This window comes from Crocodylus siamensis, chromosome 3 (assembly GCF_052110815.1).
Source record: "Crocodylus siamensis isolate JL-2025a chromosome 3, ASM5211081v1, whole genome shotgun sequence".
Taxonomy (NCBI): domain Eukaryota; kingdom Metazoa; phylum Chordata; order Crocodylia; family Crocodylidae; genus Crocodylus; species Crocodylus siamensis.
Window position 1 is genome coordinate 113446454 of NC_143397.1, and position 10682 is coordinate 113457135.

The window sequence follows — 10682 nt, forward strand, 5'->3', positions numbered from 1 at the left end:
GAGCCAGGTTTAGAGTTCCCCTAGAGCAAGGGGAAAACCATCTTGGAAAGAAAGGGGCTTGCCCAGCTCAATCTCTGAGCTGCAGTCAAGGGCTTCCCAGGAATGGCATGGAGATTGCTGGGGCCTGGGCACAGGGAGAAGAACAGCAGGGGTGACACTGTTCACAGTCACAAAGCAGTGGGTGGGACAGCTGCAGCTGGACTCATGTCCTGGTGCTGGAATGGAGCTGCTGCCAGGATGGACCTAGTGGGGGAGAAGACAGGGGCTGTTGGTCAGGAGTGAGGGGCACTGAGGGGGTGCTGTGGATTGAGAGTGAGGGGCAAGGGCAGGGGCAGGGCACTGACATATCAGTGCTGCTCAGTGCCTTATATCCAGGTGAGCAAAAGGGGCAGGGGAAGCTCTGATTTTTCTATCATAAAAAAACTAAAAACAAACACCACAGTGTATACATATTTAGAAATCAGGGTTCATGGTAGAGGTGATATCTTTTATTAGGCTAACAAATTTTTTTCCAGAAAAAACCCTTTAACTGCAAGCTTTTGGGCACAAACACCCTTCATCAGGCATCAGAGAAAAGATTTTTGAAAAGAAGCCAAAATTTTAAGTGATATCCTCATAATTTCCAAAGCAGGAAGCAACTGTGATCACCCGAAACCTGAGATACTACTCCTGCCTTGGTTCAAGGTCATTTGCATCATAACAGAGCCTCACAAAAGATCTGAGAGACTCCTTACCAGACAAGAACTGCCTGCCCAGAGGAGCTTTCCATCTATTGACTCCTCTGTGAAATCCTATGAAATATGAACTTTAATTTCTATCCAGGACAACTTTTACAATTTTTTCTCCAATGCCTGATGAAGGGTGTTTGGCCCAAAAGCTTGCAATTAAAGACTTTTTTTTTTTTGCAAAAATCTTATTGGTCTAATAAAAGATATCACCTCTACCATGAGCCCTGACTGTATTTTCCTCTAGACCAATACGGCAACAACCTGGATACCTGACACACAGATATTTAGAATTCATTTATTATGATGATAGAGGCACTGGTACTTCCAGATTGCTTTAAAATTGTAAATATATCAATAAAATATTGCCCAACTGATTTTTCTATATATAGTAATGTTTCATTTTCATCATGGAAGAACATACATTTTGAGTATTTTAATGAGAGAATTTGGGGCTTTTATCAGAGAATTTGCGACTTTTAAACAGGGAACACCAGGTTCTCTGCTGATGGGACAAGTAGCAAGACCTGGGCAGAGGGGCCTGCCCAGGGCCAGCACCAGGGACCCAGCTGGAGGGCAGACAAGGTGGCTGACCTGGCCATTTGGGGCCAGGAGGACATGGCTTGACAGTTCAAACTGGACTGTCACAATGAGCACATCTTCTGAGTGATAACTGCCCAGATGGCAGGGTGGGGGCACCAAAAGACATGACAACAGTTCCACACAAAGGTCAACTGTGCAGACACAGCGCACTGGCAGGTGCCCATACCACAGCCCAGGTGTCTGTTTGGTCCCTGTCTGGATCTGGCAGGCACACAGCCGTGGGGCTGCAGGTACAAGGGGGTGGATGTTGTTCCAGGTAACAACATCTACCCCTTGTACCTGCGGCCCCATGGTAGTAACTAAGTCACATCCAGCCCCCACTGAAAGACTGCTGCAGTGGGTAGAGGGTTCAGGGACCACTCTAGGTCAGGGCTGCTTCAATAGTCCAACTGGCACAAAAGGGCTAGTATCCCCAGATTCCAACTGGCTGGGCCTCAGAAGCTCCTATCTATTTTAACGTTCAAATACCATGGGCCCTAAGGCCCACCCAGCTAACTAGTAGCCCCTATTGTATGAGGGCTAATGGGTGAACGCTACAACAAAATACTTGGGACAAAAAAGGCAAAAAACAGGAGAGGAGTGACATGAGAGTCAAAGGGTCAGAACGTGAAAATTAGTGTGCCTGAGGGGAACACGGAGCAGAGCCTTCCAGGCTGTACCCACTGGTCCTCAAAGGCATCCAAGGAGCCAGTGGACATCACCCACTGGTGCTCCGCCAAGAAACATGCACCACCTTGTTAACTTGTACCTATAGTTAACTTGTACCCCCACCAAGTCCTTCCCTGTGGCCAGCACCAAGTCAAGTAAGGCATTTCCCCTAGTGTGTCTGCATACCTCCTGTGTTAGGTGCAGGTCCTGTAAACAGGTTAGGAACCTATGTGAATGGGCAGACCTGGCTGACTGCTTCTCCCAGCAGATGGGTAATTTAGATCCCAATCTCCCTGAGCTTGAACTAGGTCAGTCCACTTCTGACACCAGTGTCCACATTGTTAATAAAGAAATTAAAGAGAACAGGTCCAAGGATAGAGGCTTGAGGGACAGCACTGGTCATGAAGCACCTGAGTCCGCTGGCTGATTGGGGAACTCCTACCTAGTTAGGGACTCACTGTTAGCTGCCCCATAAGTAGATTGGGACAAAGGGCTGGGCCCTCCCCTGCAGCTTTCCAAGCCCCTGATCAGGGAATCAGGGCTGGGAGCGCCTGCTGTCAGGGCAAGCGGGGTATTGTCCCCACCTGGTCTCTGTCATAGTAGCCCACCCTGGCAGCAGGAAGCTCCACCCTCACCTTCAGACAGATGTCTCTTGTCTCCAGAGCTTCCCCTGGTTGCTGCACGGGTTTGGTGCAGGGCTACAGAGGGTGGAAGCAGACTGCTGCCAGAGCGGCAAATCTGCTCCCAAATGGGTGCACATGTAGATGCCTGCTCAGGGTGGGTTTACCTCAGAGTACATTACTCTGGAATAAACCCATCCAGCTGCATTTGCACATGTGGACATGCCCAGCAAGAGATTTAAAGTGTAGCAAAATAGGTTTAGGTTAAATCTCAGGGAAAATGTCCTATCTGTCAGAGCTCTAGGACAAAGGAACAATCTGCTCAAGGAAGCTGTAAAATCTCCTTCTTTGGAGATTTCTACAAGAGACTGGGATGATTTTGGAATAGTTCATCCTGCCTCTTTGCAGTGGGGTTGGACTACATGCTCCTTGATATGCCTTTTGACCCTGTGATTGTTTGATCAGAGAAACAGCTGAAGTGACTTATCCAAAGACACACATGATGCAACCAGATGTGCATGGTCATGCAGTAGTATATGGTGCCACAAACACATTTGCAGCACCACTTACCGCACAGCCAGGTGCTCTCCATGCTGCAAGAGCATGCTGCCTATGTGTGCTGCTTGGTTGTTTTTTTCCCATGGGTTTTTTACTCCTGGATATCCATGGATCAAAAAAGCCACCAGAAAAAAATGGAGCAGCATACGCTGCTGTAAAGTGGAGCCGGGCCACCCAGAGCCATGCTATGGCGGCCAGCCAGGCTCCATGCAGCAGAATTGCCACAGCTGCAGCCCCAGGAGGCACCCAGGTCCCCAGGTAAGGCTGCTGAGGCCAGCACAAAGTGCACCACAGCTGCTTGTCCCCAGGGAATCAAATGTCCATGCTCGTCTGGATGCACCCACAGGATGCTAATTAGGTACAGAGCTAATTAGGTTTGCAATGAAGTGTCACCATCTACACATGCAGCACTATTAGGCCACAGTAAACTAATTAATTCTGATGTAGAATAGTACTGACCAACACAAGTACTATCCTACAACAGAACAGTTATGTGCAATGAAATGCATGTGTGGACTGATGTGGCTGGCTGGGGCATAAGGGTGCTACAGTGCAAGGGCTGCCAGCCAGCTGGCTCCCCTCTGTAGCACCCTCATGCCTCAGCCAGCCCCTCCACAGCACACTAAGCTGGGATGAAGCAGCCTGGGATTGTCAGGCTGACCCCTTGGAAGCCCTGGCAGCTGGAGCTGCACCAAACCAGCTCAACATGCTGCAGTCCTAGGCACATGTGTAAATGCTGTACCTATGGGCAATAAATTCCATGGTTAACTGCACCAGTTTATTGGGTTGAATTAATATCAGTTCTAGACACACGTGAAGAGGGCCAGATTCTATTCCACATATTATGGACATATATAGACTTAGGTACCTGCATGCAATCCTATTATATCCTGCTCAAGTCCCTGGAAAAAATTAATGCAAAAGGTGGGTGGGTCCATCTGCTTACCACTTTTTTGTGATTCAGTATTCAGGGTAAGATGACAGTATCTTACACAAGTAGATGCTTTAATGGGTTAATGGATTTTCAGAGACCTGAGCAGGGTGGACCAAAATCTACCCAATAGGTAGAAAAGTATCTGGCCAAGACTGTCTGTAGGCAGATCTGGGAATAGAATCCTAATCTTGTAACTTCTGGGCCAGCACTTTAGCCAGAAAATCAGTCCCTGTCTCGAGTTTGTGATTGGCCATATGAGTGAGAGTATTGTTTCTTTCCCTGACTGGATGAGTGTCCCTCTTAGAGACAGGATAAGGGAAGCCACAATGGTTTTGCATATCTCAGGAAAATGTTGCAGTTTTGGAATTGTCAGGATTGCTGAATTCAGAGATTGCAAAGTTTTTTTTATGTCGACTTCAAACACTGAAAGTAGCACAATCCCAGGTTTATCAGCTGGCCCCTGAACTGAACTTTGTCTCATCAAATCTATCTACAGAAAAGGCATGTGTGGGAACAAGCCCAGCTTTGGAGGGGTCTAACAAATCTGTCTTGTTTCCCTCGGTACGAAGCATCTGATAACTGATAGAATTATTGCATGTTAAGTGGAGGATGCTGTCAGTAACTCCTGTGTGTTTCTCTTTATTGCCTCTATGAGGGGTCTGTCATTGCTGAAACTAAATCTGTTGAAGAAACAGAGTACGTCTACACATAAATTTAAGTGGGTTTAAATTTAATGTGCATTAAACTAATGTGGATTAAGTGGGTTTTGGCAGGTGTCTACACGTGCTGGATCTTGGGACTAACTTTAGTCCCAGGTCCTTCAGCTCTACCACATGCCCCTGGGGCCACTGTGGGGAGCTCCAGACATGTGGCTGCCAGCACTTGTTAGCTGTGGAGGAGCAGAATTGGGGGTGCCCGCCACTTAGTGTGGGCTGCAGCAGGCTGGTGAAGTGCCTGCAAGGAAGGCAACTAGGAGACACCCACTGAGTAGTCATTTTAAGGGGAAAAGTGTGTGGCAGAGTACCATTGGGGTGCTTACCACTTAAGGGTTCTTGCAGGCTCTGAGTGAGCCTGCTTTGTGAGCATCAGGGAAAGCCTCCATCAGGATCCATTTTAAGGGGGCAGGTAGGTGTAATGAAAGGGGCCTGAGAGACCCCACAAGCAAACCCCAGAACCCTGAATTAGCTGAACAAGCCCATAATAAAACAAGAAACTCACCCCCGGAACAGGTAGCAGCAGAGCTATGATGACATGCAGTGCTGCTGCTGAGGTTTAAGAGCCAGTTGTCAATCAAGCTGGGCAGTGCTGGGCTGATGACATCAGCCCCCGGTGCTGCTGCAGAAGATTTAAAAGACACCTGGAGTGCCAGGAAGAATTGGGGGGAGAGCCTGTCTTCGTGCTAGTTGCAACAGAGGCAGCAGCTGGTGTAGGACACTGAGGCAGGGAGGTGTCAGAGTCCCAGGGCTCAATATATACGGAGCAGTACAGGCTTCATGCTCCTGAGGCTAGGGAGTGAGGCCTCAATTATGGAAGAAAATCCATCAGCTTGAGGGAACTGGGAGCATTGCCTACAGGCTAACCAGGGCATTAGCCAGAATAGAAGCGACCCTCCAGAAAATTGGCTCCTCTCGACTTCCTCTTTTTCTTGTTGATTTTTCTTGAATTCATTCAAGGGACTGTTCAGGCCCGGACACACTAGAGTCCTAAAGTCAGGGCTTAATCCAAAGGTTAACCCCTGATTGGCACAAGGCAAGCTAACAACCCAGATAAGGCTAGGAAACGTCTTCTGGATTGCCTCAGGTTGAGAGCTGGATCAGATAAGAATCATGCATCTGTTCCCATCATCTCAGCATCTACAGCTGGCATGTGGCCGGGGGTGTAGGGGAGGTGGAGCCCCTTTCATTGAGCGCTCTTGGATCCGCAAGTACCCCAAGTGGGACCCCTGTATTCCCAACACTGAACTCCTCCTATTCAATTTGTTAATGTCAAGTCATGGCAGGAGAGTTGGGGGGAGTTCCTCCTGGATGCCAGGCCAGTTACCTTCCTTGTGAAAAGCGAGGAGGAGTGCCTTAAAACCCCATCTCCCACCACCTGGTGGGTTAGTAAGATTGGAGGGGAGTAGGGCCAGGCACACTCAGGAAGAGGCACCAGAGCTGAGAGTGGGTAGTGGGGCCAGGTACACCTAGCAAGAGGCACCTGAGCCTGTAGGGGTGGAAGATCCTGGAGAGCAGTGGGGCCAGGCATGCCCAACCAGAGGCACCTGAACCCAATAGGAACAGTGGGGCTAGACATTCCCATGAGGCTGAAATCTGAGCCCATAGGGGTGGAAGACCCCGGAGCCCCAGGGAAGGGGGCAAGTGTGTTGAGGCCCCAGAAAAGGGATGAATGTGCTGAGTCCCAGAGAGGGGGCTAGTGTGGTTTGGCACCAGGGAGACAGGGTCAAGTGGTGAGGCCCAGGTAAGTCTTTGAGCGCCTGAGACTGCAAGTGGGCCTGAGGCCAAGTGAGTTGGCATAGAGGAAGCTGCGAGTGGAAGGGACAAGTCACTGGCCCCAATTAGAGAACAAGTGGACTGTGTTACCTGGTGAGGGGCCAGAGGCAGAGTTAGCCCAGTGTTTGGCTAATTGCCTGGCCACCATGCAGATGAGGGTTGTGGGAGAGACCCATAAAGCTGCACCAGGGCCAGCCAAGGAGTGAAGGGACAAGCCTGATAGACTATGTGGTCTCTCAAGGGAGCAGGGCAGGATGAATGAGGCCCAGTAAAGGGCAAGAGTGTGAGCGGCATGGTGAGAGCAGGCAGAGTGTTAGAGGCCCCAGTGAGAGGGGGGTGTATATGTGACACCCAGAAAAAGGCAGTGAGAGAGACCTAATGGTGCACTGAGTGGGCCTGGCCTCAAGCCAGAGCATCGCACAACTCATGGATGTTATCTGTGAGGCATGTTACATGGTAAGGGAAGGTCGGAGTCATGTGTGTACCACCCTTTGACATCAGGGTGCTTGAAGGGCAGCCTCCCACCTAACTGACATCTTAACGTCAGGTGAGTAAGGTGGGCGACTTGCTCAAAGATAGGTGGGGAGGCTGGCACTGTGACTAGGCCTGGGAGTTTGCTCCCTGTCATAGTAGCCATGCTGAAACCAGAGCAGCTGTCAGCCTTTGGCAGTCAGCTTGGAAACACATCCCTGCCCTCTGATCCCTGGCCAACCCCTTCCATGTCCAGTAGTCACATGCCTAGCACAGGGGCAGCATGCGGCAGCTCCCTGCCTGCCCACCCTGCCTGTCTGTGCCAAGGCTGCCCTGGCCCCTGCCACTGACGCCCAGCATCCCTCTGCTCCAGCCCAGCTCCTGCTAGCAATGACCAGCACCCCATGCTTCTGCTGGCCATGGTGCTGGCCCTGATGGTCCCAGCAGGCAACCCCCTACCCAGGCCGCACGAGAGCTGTGCACCTGCCAGTGGGGGCCAGGGCAGTGGCTGTAGGAGGCCCTAAATGACCCCCTCCTCCTGCACTTCCCTCTCCAGCCCACCTGCTCCACTGCCCACATACTCCCTACCCCCAGCCCACCCCTAGCACCACTCACAGGACATGCACATGGTTAAAACAAAAAAAAAAATTATTACTCTCACAACACCCACCCCCAACACTCCCACCTCAAGAAACAGTTTCCCCCACCCCTTCCATAGATTAATAGATTCATAGATGTTAGGGAGAGAATGGACCTCAGAAGGTCATCGAGTCTGACTCCCTGCCCTTGGCAGGAAAGAGCACTGGGGTCAGAGGATCCCAGCTAGGTGATTGTCCATTCTCCTCTTGAAGACCCCCAAGGTATGGAATAGCACCACCTCCCTTGGAAGCCCGTTCCAGATTCTGGCAACCCTTACAGTGAAGAAGTTATTTCTAATGTCCAACCTAAATCTGCTCTCCGTCAGTTTGTGGCCATTGTTCCTAGATACTCCAGGGGGTGCCCTAGTAAATAAAGCATCTCCTATTCCCTGCTGCCCTCCCCTGATGAAGGTATAGGCAGCCACAAGATTACCTCTCAGCCTTCTTTTGTGAAGGCTGAAGAGATCTAGGTCCTTCAGTCTCTCCTTTTAGGGCCTTGCCCACAGGCCTCTGACCATACAACTGGCCCTCTTCTGAACCCTCTCAAGATTTTCTGCAACCCTCTTGAAGTGCAGCACTCAAAACTAGACACGGTACTCCAACTGCAGCTTGACCAGTGCCTCATGGAAGGGAAGCATCACTACCCTGGACCTGTTCGTCATGCATCTGCTAACGCATTGATGAAGTGTGGTTAGCCTTGTTGATCACTTTGTCACATTGACGACTCATGTTCATCTTGGAGTCAACTATAACTCCAAGATCCCGTTCCACTGCTGTGCTGCTGATAAGGTCATCCCTCAGCCTGTAAGTGTGTTGGTGATTTTTTTTGCCCAGGTGCAGCACTTTGCACTTGTCTTTGTTGAACTGCATCCTATTTTGTTCTGTCCATTTTCCCAACCTGTTCAGATCCACCTGGATCCATTCCCTACCCTCTACTGTGCTAACTTTGCCACATAATTTGGTGTCAACTGCGAACTTGGACAGGCTCCTGTCTACACTCTCATCCAAGTCACTGATGAAGACACTAAACAGCACTGGTCCAAGGACCGAGCCTTGTGGGACTCCGCTGCCCACATCTTTCCAGGTTGATACCCCATCTACCACCACTCTCTGGGTGAGACCCCTAAGCCAGTTTGACACCCATCTGACAGTGTAATCATCTACATCACAGCTTGTCAGTTTATTTATGAGAATGAAATGTGACACCATATCAAAGGCCTTCTTAAAGTCTACATAGATGACATCTACCTCAATTCCTGCATCTAAGCATTTTGTGACCTGGTCTTAAAAAGAAACAAGGTTAGTCAGGCAGAATCTACCTGCAATGAACCCATGCTGATTTTCTTTCAGCATTATTTCCACTGCTGAGCTCCCACAAATGTGATTCTTAATCATTTTTTCCACAGTTTTCCCAAGGATAGAGGTGAGACTAACTGGCCTATAGTTTCCTGGTTCATCCCTACTCCCCTTCTTGAAAATAGGGACCACATTGCCCTGGTTCCAGTCCTCTGGGACCTAACTGGAGCACCATGGGTGCTTGAACAGCCATGCCAGTGGCTCTGCTATGACACTGGCCAATTCCTTCAGCACCCTTGGATGAAGTTCATCCAGGCCCGCTGATCTGAACACATCCAGCCCCTCCAAATGCCCCTTCACTAAGTCTGCGCTAACTGTTGGTGGGCTGGTGTCCCTCCTGGGTGGGATCCAATGATCCAATTGGGGGATTTGTCTTATTCTGTGTCTAGGAATATAGATGCAAAGAACTCATTGAAGAGCTCAGATTTGTCCCCCTTCTCTGTCACCAATTGCCCTAATTTGTCCTGTAGGGGTCTATGCTATCATGCATCTTCCTTTTGTTCCCTATATACTTGAAGGACTTTTTGTTGTCCTTAATTTTTGTTGCCAACCTAAATTCTAATCCTGCTTTGGCCTTCCCAACTGATTCCCTGCAAGTGCAAGACAGGGCTATATACTCCTCCTTGGTAGCTACCGCCTGTTTCCACTGCCTGTATACCTCTTTCTTTGCCTTTAGGCGTTCTTGGACTTCCCTGTTCAGCCAAAAGGGCTTCTTGGCTCCTTTACCCCCTTTTATGCACAATGAGATTCCCACCCACCAACAATAAAAAACCCATAAGAGCATGGATACCCTCTAGGACGAGAGACATGCTTGGATGGGATGGGCTTCACCTTTCCCCCAAAGGTAAGCATGTGTTCTCTTCTAGGTTGGCGGATCTCCTCCGGCAGGCCTTAAACTAGGCTCATGAGGGGAAGGGGAAGACGAGGGTGGAGGAAGCCTTGGACCACTAAACCAAGTGTCACCCACAAGAACAGCCCAACCTAGACCAACGACAAGCAGAACAAATACCCAGTAAGCAACAGGGGCCAGGGCAGTACTGAGATTAGGGAGCCAGTGCACACATCTTCAGGAGGTCTCAAATGCCTTTACACAAATGCTCGTAGTATGGGGAACAAGCAGGAGGAACTTACCCTCCCAGTAGCTGACACCAACTCAGACATAGTGGGGCTCACAGAAACGTGATGGGATCCAACGCATGGCTGGGCTGTGAATATCAAGGGATATAGGATGTACAGGAGGGATAGGACAGGGAGGAAAGGTGGGGGTGTGGCGCTGTATGTCAAGGAGGAAAACAAATCCTCATTAAGTAGCACAAGGTCAGAGGAGGGGCACACTGAAGTGCTCTGGGTTAGAATACAAAGAGGTTGAGGGGAACAAGACTTAATGGTGGGGCTCTACTATAGACCACCCAACCAAGGCAAGGAGCTAGACCAGGAATTCTTAAGTCAGCTCACGGAGGTAGGTCAAAAGATGTGGTCATCATGGGGGACCTGAACTTTCCAGACAGCTGCTGGGAAGAGCAGTCAGCCAGACCTGACTGCTCACATACAATCCTAGGGAAGATACAGGACCTCCATCTAACCCAGGAGGTGCACAGCCCCACCAGGGGAGACATCTTGTTGGACCTGGTGCTGGCCAC